Source organism: Coptis chinensis, chromosome 3 (genome assembly GCF_015680905.1).
Source record: "Coptis chinensis isolate HL-2020 chromosome 3, ASM1568090v1, whole genome shotgun sequence".
Taxonomy (NCBI): Eukaryota; Viridiplantae; Streptophyta; class Magnoliopsida; order Ranunculales; family Ranunculaceae; genus Coptis; species Coptis chinensis.
In genome coordinates, this window is record NC_141458.1 from 77,594,410 (window position 1) to 77,607,134 (window position 12,725).

Sequence of the window (12,725 nt, forward strand, 5' to 3'; positions counted from 1 at the left end):
AAATGGCATAAGTTATGAGGGCGAAGGAAATCTAAGAGACTAGATTGTGTCACACGAATCTATAGGACTTAACGCAGCATAAACAAAGATAAGAAGTTGAGATAATAAGGTGGGGTGATTACCCAACCTCAAACAAAATTTTAGAATTGGATGAATTTTTTTTTTGTTGTGGTGAAAAAAGGTCTTTTAAAGTCAGATACCCTAGAGTTTCTAATCTATCTAATATTTATGGGTTTTATATTTTCTAATTTTTATGAAAAGGATTTTTTGAAAAATACAAGAATAAAGCAAGTAAAAATGTAAATCACTCCATAGAGAAACACTACTCAAAAGAAATGAGAAAAAGTGTAAGAAAAGAATGCATGAATTACATGAACGTGGACTAAGGATCTAGCACTTACAACCACACACTCCGAAAGGAGGGTCCGGTTAACATAATGGAGCACTTCCAAAATATAGAATTAAGATAGGAATTACACCAAGCATAGAGGTCAGTCCTCATAAACAGGGTCTTGTAGAAGGGTTTCTTCTACAGCGGGCAAACGTAATTCATGAAAATGTTTTAAGCGTTGGCCATTTAGTTGAAAGGTACTATTGTCTTTGAGATTTAGGAAAGTAATTACTCCTTGAGGAGTGACATCAGTAACCAGAAAAGGTTCGGACCAACGTGTTTTTAATTTACCGGAAAAATATGCAAATGTGAGTTATATAGCAAAACCTTTTGACCAAGGTCAAACTCTTTATGCAAAATGTGTTTATCATGAATACATTTTATGTTAGCTTTATAATCCTTTGCTAAATCGTAAGAATCGCTACGGATTTCATCAAGCTCATTTAATTGTAATTTGCACTTGACACTAGCGGCGTTAATGTTGAAATTTAAACTTTTAATAGCTCACAGGGCACGGTATTCCAACTCAACAGGCAAGTGACAACCTTTACCAAAAACTAAGTGGTAAGGGGACATACCAATAGGTGTTTTAAAAGTCGTTCTATATGCCCATAAAGCATATGTTAGGTGTCTAGACCAGTCTTTCCTATCAGAATTAACTATCGTTTCTAAAATCTTTTTAATTTCTCTATTGGACACCTCTACTTGACCACTAGTTTGTGGGTGATACGGAGTTGCCACTTTCTGGGTAACTCTAATACTATATTTTTATGATCATTACTATGACAAGCCATGGCTTCAATCCATTTAGAAACGTAGTCTACAACTTCAAGAATATAAATGAAACCATGCGAAATGGGAATTGGGCCCATAAAATCTATACTCCAGACATAAAAAATCTCTACTATAAGAATGGGATTTAGCGGTATCATATTACGTTGAGTAATACGCCCAAGTTGTTGACATCTAATACACGCTTTACAGTGTGCATGAACATCTTTAAACAAGGTCAGCCAATAAAAACTGCATTGAAAAACTTTGGCAGCAGTTTTCTTTCTATTAAAATGATCCCTACATGATTGTTCATGGCAGAATGATAAGACTTCATTGTGATCTCACTGGGGAATGCAACGACGAATTATCTGATCTGCCCAATATTTTAAAAGGTAAGGTTCATCCCAATAGTAAAACTTAAAACTTAACTTTGGCCAAAAATCTCTTGCATTCATTCCTGGTCCATATGTCAGGAATGATCTCGGACATTAAAAAATTTATTATATCTGCATACCAAGGTGTAGAAAAAAATTGAATAAAGATGTTTATCCGAAAAAGAGTCAGATATTGATTCAGAATCATTGTCATCCTCATTAGCTAACCTAGATAAGTGATTTACAACTACATTTTCAGCTTCTTTTTTATCCTTAATTTCTAAGGTAAATTCAGTTAGGAGAAGAATCCAACGGATCAATCTCTGCTTAGCATCCTTCTTCGCGAGAAGGTACCTAAGCGTGGCATGGTCTGTATAAATGATGGTCGTGGAACCAATTAAGTAGGGACGGAACTTATCTAAGGCATAGACAACGGCAAGAAATTCCTTTTCAGTAGTAGTGTAATTACATTGAGCATCATTTAAGGTTTTACTAGCATAAAAAATAACAGTAGACTTATTATCTAACTTCTGTCTTAGCACAACACCAACGGCATAATCACTAGCATCACATATAAGATCAAAAGGTTATGACCAGTCTTGTAGTTGTATGATAGGTGCAGAGGTTAAGGCGGCTTTCAAAGTTTCAAAAGCCTGTTTGCAGTCATGTTTAAAATAAAAATGGCATCTTTTAAAAGCAATTGTGTTAAAAGGCTTAGTTATTTTTGAAAAATCTTTTATGAAACGTTTGTAGAAGCATGTATGGCCTAGAATGGCCTTAATCTCACAGATAGTCTGTGGTATAGGCAGAGATCATATTTTATCTATTTTAGATTTATCTACTTCTAGTTCATTTTTAGAAATAATATGACCTAAAAGTATATAGCCGGCTATGCGCTTAAGCATTTGGTCGATAAAGAGTAAAGGAAAGTGATTCTTACTCTTCATTGGATTTAGCTTCCTATAATTGATATAAATCTGCCACGTTATAGGAATTCGGGTGGAAACTAACTCTCTCTCGGCATTACAAATGACCGTAATACTTGATTTCTTAGGGACTACATGAACTGGGCTCACCCATTCACTATCTGAAATGGGGTATATAATGACAGCATCGAGTAATCTCAAAACTTTTGCTCTAACTACCTCCTTCATGGCAGGGTTCAAATGACGTTGTGGCTCATGAGAGGTTTTCGCATTATCCTCCAAATGTATGTGATGTTTGCATATGCTAGGGTCAATACCCTTAATATTGTCTAAAGACCAACCAATCGCAGAACGATGTTCACGAATAACTCTAATCAAATTTGCATATTCAGTAGCAGATAACTGAGATGATATAATAATCGGATGGGTGTCATCCGAATCAAGATGAATGTATTTTAACTCAGCGGGAAAAGGTTTAAGCTCAGGGGTGGGAATTAGGAGGGTTTTCCTCCTCTAAAACGCAGATTTGTTCAGGAATGAGTTATTCAATCTCAGGAGCTATATCATAGATAGGAGTAGATTTTAAGAGTACATGTACTTCTTGGATGTAAGAATCCTCAGTACTGCCAAAGGAAAGAAATTGGTGTATTTGATTATCTGGAAAAGTTTTGTTAAAATAATCTTGAGCGAGGCTTTCTATCATGCTAATTTCGTCATCTATAGTCATGTCTGGTGTTTGTTGCATCATTTTAAAAACATTTACCTCAATAGCAAGATTTCCAAAGGAAATGGACAACGAACCATCGCGGTAATTAATGAGGGCATTGGTAGTTGCCAAGAAGGGACGCCCTAAGATGATAGGAACAGAGTCATGGGCGACTTCTGTGTCTAGAATGACAAAATTGGCTGGATAATAGAAGTCTTGTACTTTAACAAGAATATTTTCAACTATGCCCTTAGGATACTTAATCGAAAGATCGGCTAACTGCAAAGTCATTTTAGTCGGTTTTAGATCGTGTATACCTAGTTGTTTGTAAAGGTAAAACGGGAGTAAGTTAACACTCACCCCTAGATCTAGAAGAGCAGTTGTTGTGAAAGTATCACCTAAGGTGCATTGTGCAGTGGGACGACCAGGGTCCTTGTACTTAACGATTCCGTTGTGCTCATATAAAGAGTGAAACTGTTATGTTAAGAAAGCTTCTTTAGGTATGTTTGTTTTCCTCTTTGTGGTGCACAAATCTTTAAGAAACTTAGCGTGTGTTGGAAGACGTTTTATAGCTTCAAGGAAAGGTAGGTTTATAGTTAAATTTTTAAAAACTTCCCTAATCTCGTCTAAATTATCATCCTTCTTTAGCATAGCTAGCCTTTGGGGAAACGGTGGTTTTTCTCTATATTTAGCATAAGGATATAAGTATTGCCCTTTTCTTTAATTATTGTCGGTTTCCCCTTAGGTTAAGGTTTAACTGGTACTTTTACAGTGGTAGGATCTTCAGTTTCAACTATGGTATCTAGTAAGTTTTCTTTATCTTGTTGTGGGGAATTCTCAGGCATTATTACTTTGTTGTCAACCACTTTCCCTGAATGGAGAGTAGTTACGGCCTTTAGTTCTCCTTGTATTATATTTTCATTACTAGAACTACCATTTAATTCAAAGGTTGTGCTTGTTGATTTTGGATTAGGTACAGATTGACTTGGAAACAAGCCTTTTTGTTGTGGTTTTTCTTGGGCTAACTGTTAGATGGATTGTTAGATGGCTAGTAATATCTGTTGTTGAGCTTGCATGTATGCATCAAATCTATCAGTTTGGAAAGGTTGAGTTGTCACGGGTTGTGTAACAGGAACTATCTCACGTTAATTACTAACGGATGGATTTTGATAGTTGTTATTAACTGGGACTAAACTTCTATTATTATTATTATTATAATTACCTTGCCCTTGCCCTTGCCTTGGTTGATATTGACTGCAGTTATTGGTGGGCCTAATGTTTTGATTATTAAAACCTGGAGGTATTGCTTGTTGGTGATTATTACGCCAACTAAAATTAGGATTTTGTCTCCAAGGTACGTTAGGTATATAATTAAAAGCACAGACATCTTCTAGCTATGATTGTGGTTGTTCATAAGCAAGAGAACAATAATGATCTGAATGTTCAAGACTATAATAGAAATTACAGCAAAGAGAGTTTATATTCATGTTGGGAATTGGTTTTTCTTCTTGTTTTTTAACAGAAAGAGCGTCTACCTTATGAGTGAGGGATTCAATTAACGTTTTAAGTTTAGGATCTTGTCTACTCTCAAACATGCTGGCTACCTTAGCTGTATAAGAAGGAATGGAGCGGGAGTAATCGTTACCTCCCCAGTTATTACTTTTTTTGGATTGATTGTCTAGAAAATTATAAGCATATGTGGCTCCTTTACCTAGAAAATTACCTTCATTCATGATATCTAAAGTCTCTTTATGATCTTAGGATAGGGCTTTAAAGAAGACACGAACTAGTGTGTCTTTTCCCATATTATGATGTGGACATTCTACTAGAAGATTAGTGAAACGATTCCAAGCCTCAGAAAAGGATTCTTGAGGCTTTTGGCGAAAGAAATGAATATTTTGTAGCATCTCATCAATCTTCTGTGGCAGGTAAAATTGTTCCATAAATAATTCTACTAGTTTTTCCCATGTGTCGACAGAGTTCGGCTTTGGTGTTGTTAGCCAAGCAGCCGCTTTGTCTGCTAGGGTGAAAGGAAGCACCCTAAGCTTTATTTGTTCAGGTCTTACGTTAAGATGATGAAATGTAGTAAGAACTTGTTGTATCCTACATAAGTATTGATAAGGCTTCTCATGGTCTAAGCCATGGAAAATAGGTAGCAAATTAAATATATTAGGGGGGATTCTAAATCTCCCGTAGTATCTGCAAAAATTATGCAAGATTCAGGTCCATCGTTTAAAACCTTATAGAAATCAGAGAGGGGTCAGGTCAAGGGAGGCCAAGGAGTTGGCTGAGCAACTCGTATGCTCTCTTACAGTAGCAGAAAAACTCGAAAAAAGTACGAACAATGTTTTAGTGTGTGTTTTGTAAATAGTGAAAATAGTGTTTTTTAATTGATCTAAACACCCGTAATGTAAACGAACTAGATGGCAAGCTGCGCCATTGATAATATATAATTAAGAATAGAATTGATAAACAGTAGAAATATGATGTCATGAACAGTAAATTATGGTGGAAAAATAGTAGATAAAACTCATCAAAATCATGTGATAAAGGGGAGAGTAGTCGTGTTCGTCAAACTTTAATTCGTACACTACTTGGATGTGAATCTAGATTGCAATATGTTTCACTAATAAGAGTCAAAACAATAGATAGGAGATGAAATTAGTAGATTTAAAGAATGAATAAAGGAATTAGAAGGGGTTTAATCCACCATGCAATTCGATTAACTATTAGTTAGTATTGAATCACTTGTATTGATCCCTAGTGAAGACTAAGTCCTCTTGGATAGAGGTTTCACTAGCAAGAGTATATAGCTCCACCACAAATCTCTTTGGTGGTGGCTCTATACTCTAGTTATATGTTATGAGCTCAATCTCTAGTTACTCATAATGAAAAACTTGAAGTTCTTATTTGTAAAACAATAAATCCTAAAGATTAATCATCCTCACATGGCTTCGTAAACCTCCTCTAATGAAGGTTTAGCCTAGTGTCATAGGAATCATTACATAAAGGCAATAATAAGAAAACATAGTGTAAGGAGAATTGAATTGAATATTAAAGAACTAAGCTTTTTATTGATAGGTTATAATAGAGGCTACAATGCTAAACCTAATAAAAGTAAAAGTAATTAAAACTAAACTAAACTAATTATTAAGAGGCTAAGCTAGAGAAGGTAAAAAAAGGAGGAGGAGATGTAGTGTTTAGCCTTAACCCTCTTTATATAGGAGACGGTTAGGGTTATACTTTCGTGCATGGGCCAAAAAGGGGGACTTTGGGCCTCTAAAGTGAGCCCAAAGTCCATTAGGTTAAGTCTAAAAGGGCCACAACATTGGAAATTACTTATGTGCCCTTTTCGTCCACTTTTATAGCTCTGATTGGGGCAAGGTCGGGTCCATTGGAAATCCGATTCTGAGATGGTCATTTTGACATAACGTAGACCCAATTTCGAGGCCCTTGTCTAAATACAGCCTGATGAAATTCTATTGACTTTTTTGTCATTTTTCTACCCGGATTGACTTTGACTGGGATTGAAAAAGGCTTTTCTCCCAGATTCTTGGGCTTTAAATGTATAACTTTCTTGGCAATCATCTTGACTCATTTTCCATTCGAAAGTGGTGCTTTTAGTCACCTAATCAACATCAAGTCCTGAAATGCACAAAAACACGTAAACATTACTTTTTTTTTTTTTTTTTTTTTATCGGTAAATAGATATTTCATTGATATAAAAAATAAAAATATAAGAATAGTAGGATGAGGTTGATAGGGTTATATACTAAAAGCATTACTTTTGTATTAACTCTAATTCTTTATATTTTGAATGAGAATCATATGGGCAAATGTTATGCATATTATATATGTTATTAGTTATATGTATGCGTCTAATACTTTATGTTGTAGATGATTTGGTGTGTGGTGACACACAGAAGATGATATCATCAGTACCTTATAAAGTATAAGTAAACGTTCACAACCTAGATAGATTTGGACAAACCATTGGCACGGTTGTAGTATAATCTGGTATTAGTTTATCTTGACTATAGGATTACACTAGTACACTTTGTGTGTATTGAACAGGACCAAGTGAGGTTGTTTCTCTTTATACTAACTATATAAGAGAACAAACACCTATGTTATTATGGATGCTTGTCCTCTTAATCTGGATATAATAACGGGCACTTACGTGCATTGTACATTGTTTTAAATCATCAATGAGTGAGATTCATTTGTGAATCAACAAACTCGATGGATTGGGTAATGACATTGTATGTAAGGTGTGATGTTGATTATAGAAGGAATATGTGACCCGCAGGAAGTCAGGCTGATGATTTCCCCTTGAGGAGCTCATAAGAATTGTCATGTAAACCCTGCAGATGGATTTAAACCGACATGACAATGAGGTTGAGTGGTACTACTCAAGGACATAAGAAGTTGATTAATGTTCGTAGTTGTCAGTAACTTGACTTAATAAACGGGCATTCGATATCTTAAACACGAGGAGATCAACAAGCATATAATATGGAGCCCATAAACGTAACACGTAATTTGGGAATAAGGTGGTAGTGTAACAATGTCCTTTAGTGGAATAAGTTATTTGTTGACAGACTTGGGCCGTGTGTTCTGGGCGAACATGGGAAGCCCAAGCCTATTAGGAGGCCCAACCCTAATTTTTCCTCATGGTCCCTGTTGTAGCCTATAAATAGAAACCCTTCTCTCCTAACTGAATTCACTATTCATTTTGATTGGAAAAGAGAGGCAAGGAAAGAGAGAAAGAAAGGGTTGGTAGATCGTTGCCCACACAACGTTCATTATAAGGATAAGAATACAATAGAAGATCAAGAGGTTGCTGATTTCATAGAGCTTGGATTCTCAGAGTTGTCACAGCTGATTAAAAAGGTATAAATTTCTAACCAAACCGTTGACACCATTTAATTCCGCTGCGCATGGGTTTTCGCGGTTCGTAAATCATTCGGTGAAACCATAACGGTTCCTACAAAGGTATCCTTACATCGATAACCAACTGAAAGAAAGAACAACAACAAATTTACACAAGAAACAGAAAACACAGTTCTCAAGTCAAAATATCTTCCCATCTACACACAAAGTGCTCAAAAGGAATGTTACTAGTTTCCTCATGAGTTTTGGCCCAGAAGAATAAGAGACCTTTAATTGACATGATTACTTCCTCCAAAGAAGCCACAACACCCCAAAAGTTCTTCTATTCCGTTCCATCTATAGGCCCCACAAAACTGCAAAAGGAATCATTTTCCATATACGTCTTCCCCTTTGAGATTGCAAATCTAAAAACCACGAGGCTAACACACCTTTCACCGAACCTAGACTGACCCATGAACTACCTGACCTTGAATGATAAAACACCAAACTTGCCAAGAAAAATGACACCGAAGGAGGATATGATTCACTGACTCACCATCTTTCAAACACAAAAGACAGAAATTGACTAAGGCTCCCTTGAAATGTCTCTTTCTAAGATTATCGACAGTTAAGATTTTACCCAAGGTTGCACACCATACAAAGAAAGTGGCCTTTAAAGGAACTTTGGACCCCCAAATAACACGACTAGGAAACAGGGTATGCTGAGAGCTTGAGGTCTGTTATGAGAACTCAAGGCATAATACCAACATCTGATGGAAAATTTTCCCTTATTATTGATTGACCAAAGATGTTTATCTTTGTCCGGTCTCACAGGTGAGATGGACTCCATCATGTCTGTAAGAGCTACTACACTCACTATATCCCTGTCAGACAGAGTTGTGTCAATTCCCATGTTCTAAGCCGTATTACCATTATCAATCCTCATGAACGAGCGAATTGGCTGATTTTTCAAAACAGACAAGGCATATAATCTCGAGAAAATCCTAAATAAGGGCCTATCACTGATCCAAACATCCTCCCAAAACCTAAAACTCTCTCTGTTACCTAAGATATATCTAATGTTCTTATGAAACTCATCCCAAACTTTTAAAATGCCTTTCCAAACCCCGCACCTATAAAGACTCGTGACTGGACCACTAAGCCACCCAAGATGGCTATCCCCAAACCTCGATACAATAACCTTTCTCCAAAGGTTATCCCTCTCTTCCCCGAATCTCCACAACCACTTACCTAGCAGTGCCATGTTAAACTCATGTAAGCTCCTAATACCTAGGCCACCATTTCTTTTAGATTGGCACACTAAATTCCAAGCCACAAGATGATATCTATGCCTCTTTTCAGTATCATCCCATAGAAAATCTCTAATGATCGCCTCCATTCTATCTGATATACTGAAAGGCATGTGAAAGAGAGACATATAATAAACAGGAAGGCTAGACAACGTGCTCTTGATCAGAATGCACACTATACCAAAACAGGACATTCCTAACGGTCAGAAACCGTTACTAAAAATATTTCTAACGGTTTTTTTGCGTCACAGTTTTGGCGTTTCTAATGTGTTATTAATATTTGTAACGGTTTAAAACCGTTATATAATTATTTATTGTAACGGTTTTTTCCGTAACTAAAAATATTTGCTAACGGTTTTATTTGCTTAATTGTGTTACTCTTTTCTAACATTAGTAACACTTTTATAGAGTTGGTAACGCTTTTTGACCGTTACTCGTTTTTAACAAAAGTAACGGTTTTATAGTATTAGTAATGCTTTTGTGTGTTACTCTTTCCCAACAACAGTAACGGTTTTAGAAAGTTAGTAACGTTTATTTATGTAACTGATTCATAGAATTTGTAACATTTTGGTAACGGTTTGTAAGTGTTACTTATTACAAAGCTTAGTTACGGTTTTCCACCGTTACAAAACTATTTCATATGTAAAAAAAATAATTTCCCCCAAAACCACTCTTTTTGGGAGACTACTAACCTGCATAAAGATGTCCCCACTTATTGGGTATTCTACAATCGTCCATAACATAAACAAAAAATCTCACAAGTACATCTAATCACATAATATTTTATTAAAATAATATCACCAAAACGTCTTTTCATAAATAAGACTTGTCACGAATGAAATATACATTGTTTTCCAAATCAATGGGACTTGTCCCTAAACTCAAGCTCTCACGTCATTTGTACATAACTCCCACTTTCAATAGTTGCAAGGATCAGGGGATGACTTTGGGATGGTATCATCAGAAAAGTCCTTTTCATCATATACACCAATAGAAATAATAAAAAGGAGTTAGGCAGTAGAAAACAAATATGTATAGATATATACTTATATCATTATATCTTATTCTTAAGTAGTAGCTCCTTATACTCAAACTACAAAATTCAGAAAAGAGAGTATGGTAATAGACTAGTAGCAATAGAAGCATAGTATTGAAAGTTTATGTAACGCCCCAAAACCCTATAACCTTGTCAGACACCTTGACGAAAGACATAAAAATTTCGGCAAAATCTCTTTTGTATTTTCAACATTTCATAGACATAAATCTCGTCATAATCTGAAAATCAAATAATATACTTTCATATCATATATTAAAACCTCAGACCTCGGTCGTAAACCTAACTACTCAAATATATATTGATTAAGTAGAACCGGCTACTTAACCATCTCGACCAATGCCGGTTAAGTCAAATAACTAATCCTCGAATCAAAAGGACACTTTCAGATACACTAGTATATCTTGCATTCTTTGTGGGGGCATGAACAGAGCGGGGAAGATTTTTTTTTTAAGGGGAGGGGGGGGGGGTTTCAAGAATATGAAATGTCCATCTTACTTAGGTTTAAAAGGTTTTTATGCTTTCATACATAGCTTGACTGGATGGGATTGGAATATCAATAAGCTACAAAGAAATCACGAACATACCTTAAGGAGTTTTCCAGCACCCATAACAAAACTGGCATCAGTGTTTCCAATTCCACAGTTGCTGTAATAGCTGAGGAGGTGAATGCCATTACTTTCCAAGTGAGTGTATTTTGCCTACCGTAAGTTGTTCTCATGCAGACAGCTACAATAGTTGTAAAGTATTTCAAACTATTGTAACCCTGTATTTCGTCTTTCTCCTCATACAAGCACCGAAGGCACTGCCACAAAGGAAAACCATAGTTAATGCTAACTCATGATTATGAAGTTAATTTGAAGCAATGAAACACATAGTAACCTGAAAAAGCGCCACCAAGTATGGGATTGTAGCTATGATGAAGTTAAATGTGACGCATTACACACGGAATCCTTGCAAGTATTTTGCCTATGTTTGAAATCTCCCCAACCATAATAGCAGATATAGAACTTCGAGACTCCTAATGGCCTAGACACGAGCAGGAAGAATAAACAGATAAGTTATGTCTTTAAAAATATATTAAAGAAATGAATTACACACTTAAAATTTAATGTCATCTGTTGAACCGAACACGGCTAGTAATCTGGTCACCAAGAAAAAGTTTGGTAATGTAACCTAAATCAAGGAAAAATGAAAATGTAATGTTCATTATCCTTTCTACGTTGAGTTGTAGAAATTGTTGATTTAAAGTTTAGTTCAATATTTACCTTATAGAGGAGCACGTGATACTATGGAATAGACAAGAGAGTAGGAAGAAACGACTTGAGCGGTATATAAAGTTAAATGGGCGCATTGTTATGAAAAGTACAAGCCGCATTGGGAAAGTCACCGATTAATTAAGTAACACATATCGAGCAAGATATAACTTGTAAACGACTATATAAACTGCACAAGTCTAGCTTCAAATCTTACAAGTAACTAATCCTAAAGGCATTAACTCTGTAAAGCCTCGTAATCTTTCGTTTTGGGGTCCATCTCCATGTCCAAGTTTGACAAAGACGGTTGCAAGAGCAAGTGTCGCCAGAGTCGTGGCCGACGAGGAAGACTTCTCTCAGTATCCTAACTCGTTCCTTGCTTGAAACCAAATATAAATGGATAATTGACACGATAACGCCTCCAAAAAAAGAATATGTTGACAGCATACATGAACATGTGTTATACAACTAATCCAAATAAACTGAAGGAAGTTTACATTTCATGATTAACAAGAGACAAGGAAAACAGCTTCTGATTTTTCAAGAGAGCACGTGTGACATATTGGAATTTATAAGAATATTATATCAAGGGTCACCTATAAAGGGGAAATAGGTTTTCCATATATTGCGTACTACCCTTTGTTCCCATGATTCCACGTGCATGTATGATTAGTAGTAGCGTCAACAAGAGAGTCTGTTATGACCCGAGAAAAGAAAACCCGGTGTATAACAAGAACAGATTCAGTTTATCCACCTGATAGCAAGTATCTAAGAGAAGAAAAAATATAAATAAAAAAAAAAAAAAACTAGTTGTCCTATATCATATCTAATAGGATCCAAGTATTTGATTCCGCTTGCTATAATCATACACAGAGAATATGTTACTCTATGCCTTTCTCTCTTTGCTTTTGGCCTTAAAATATTAATTCCTTTACTACGGTTTGCATTTGCAAAGTGTTTGATAAAGGTAGCCTCCACCCTCTCCAAGAGCTTATTGATCTGAAAGAAAGCACAAACAGAACCTTAAAAAATCAAGAATGCAATGGAAAGCATCTAATAGAT